We start from the raw sequence: 2,501 nt of genomic DNA, 5'->3' as shown, positions 1-2,501 counted from the left end.
GAGACCTGAGGAAGCACAGGGCCGATGGCTTTTTGAGTTGCACAGGGAGTGGGGGGCAAAAAACCAGGTATCCCCTGTATGTCAGCCAGGATCTGTGTCCAAGGAGAGACAGATGAATGGTGTGCCCACTGTCCTTCTCTTAATACCTAGACACTTCTTAACCTGAGTCGCTGCTACTGAAAGAACTGTAGTGCAGTACTTCAGGATGGGACCGTGGAGCCTATTCTGGCCACCTGGGTGCTCTGCAGAAGCTCTTCCCACTGAATCCCCTCTCTTCCAGCATGGCAGCTGTAGGAGTCAGCGGGTGAGCAGTTGGTCTGGTTTACAGTTTCTTTCCATTTAGAAGAAACATTCTTCTCTTTAATAATGAAGAACAATGGTAAATGCATATTGGTTTAACAGTTACAGTTACCAACTAACCCATCTCAAATAACTATTCCCTCAGAGAATTCTTCACGCTGCCACATGGTGGAAACAGGGCAGTCAGCAGTGCCGTGGGTGACCCGTTTTAGTGGGCTGCACTGTACTCCTGGTAAGGGCTTTAGTCATCTACAAATCTGCTGAGAAATGAGGATGCACCGGAGGCTCAGGGATAATGTTCTGCTCTCCTCTTTCTGCAGAGGTAATTATCCAGTGACTGGAAAGTATCCTATCACTGGACACATAGACAACTAATTTCAGAATTCAGTAACTCAATAGCCAGTGCGAAGAAACAGATCTGACATCTTTCTTTAAAAAAAACTCTTGAATGCCTCAGTACAACTTGTCAGAATTAAGTGCAGATTTAAGAGTTCACTTCCCACAGAAGCATTGCACTAGATTAGAAGTAAGGGCATTAAAAGTTTTCAGTGCTCAAATCCTCAGTTGTTGCAGATCAGCACTTCATAGCCACATTAAGAGATTTCTCTGCTTTACCTGAGCTCCTTCTATAGATTTTTTTAATATTTTCTTCAATTTTGCTGAGACACTGTTTTGAAGGAAAGCAGCAAAATATGCTGCCACAGTAAAGCCTTGAAAAGAGTGTGCTGGACAAAAGTAACCACAGTGACCATGTAACAGAGCATTTGAAGAGTGTTGCTAAAGTTGCAGCATGGATAATACAGGGAACCCTTTTCAGCTAAAATGCAAACATGTAAGTGTCGTGGTTTAGCCTCATCTAGCAATTAAGTACCACACAGTGGCTCACTCACCTCCCCACCTTCCCCCTACCCCAGTGCAGGAGGACAGAATCATAGAATCATAGAATGGTTAGGGTTGGAAGGGACCTGAAAGATCATCTAGTTCCAACCCCCCTGCCATGGGCAGGGACACCTTCCACTAGCCCAGGTTGCTCAAAGCCTCATCCAGCCTGGCCTTGAAGACATCCAGGGATGGGGCATCCACAACATCTCTGGGCAACCTGTTCCAGTGCCTCACCACCCTCTCTGTGAAGAATTTCTTCCTGATATCTAATCTAAACCTCCCTGATTTCAATTTATACCCATTACCCCTTGTCCTATCACTACAGGCTCTTGTAAAAAGTCCTCTCCCAGTACCCTTGTAGGCCCCCTTCAGATACTGGAAAGCTGCAATGAGGTCTCCGCGGAGCCTCCTCTTCTCCAGGCTGAACAAGCCCAGTTCTTGCAGCCTTTCGTCACAGGAGAGGTGCTCCAGCCCTCTGATCATCTTCGTGGCCTCCTCTGGACTCGCTCCAAGTGGTCAATATCCTTCTGATATTGAGGGCTCCACAGCTGGACGCAGTACTCCAGGTGGGGTCTCACCAGAGCAGAGTAGAGGGGAGGAAAAGATAGTTTTCCTAAAAAAAAGTCTAGTTCCTCCAACTAGAGATAGTTGGAGGAAAAGACAAGGAAACTCGTAAAGTTGAGATAAGAACTATTTAATAATATAAATGAAAATTATAGCGATAATAACAACAATACTACTACTACTAAGTAAATAACAGAAAATAGACTATATGCTACAGTAGCTCACCACCTGCTGACCAATCCACAGCCAGGTCCCAGAGCAGTGAGCAGTCCCCACGAGAGCTCCAGAGTGGGGAGAAAACCCCCCAATCCCTCAACCCACTAACAAAGGAACCTGCCCCACTGCTAACAACCATCAAGAGCTAACAAAAGATCTAAAGACCCAGCTATCAAGCTAGCCCAAAGCCTTAACGACCACCCCAGGCCACTTTCCACCTCCGAACTGCACATGTGCCCTGAGCCTGACCTACAATGGAGTAAAACACCCCCTTGGCTGCTCTGGGCCAGCCGGCAGCACTGGGAAGGAAAAGAGCTTGTTCCTGTCTGAAACCAGCACAGTAAGCCATGGCAAACTGAATACACCTTCCATAACAGAAAAGAAAAATAAGTCCTTTTGACCACTTGGTTCCCTTGTTCTTCTTCAACTCCCTCTTTCATCCTCACTCTACACACTGTTTCTTTCCACAAAACAAGTTTATTAATCACTGCACAGTTAAACAGTGATACTTTAGAGAGATTGCCTCCAGTTGGCCTGAT

Source organism: Eurypyga helias, unplaced genomic scaffold, assembly GCF_000690775.1.
Source record: "Eurypyga helias isolate BGI_N326 unplaced genomic scaffold, ASM69077v1 scaffold7649, whole genome shotgun sequence".
Lineage (NCBI taxonomy): Eukaryota > Metazoa > Chordata > Aves > Eurypygiformes > Eurypygidae > Eurypyga > Eurypyga helias.
Note: the sequence above shows the minus strand (reverse complement) of the source record.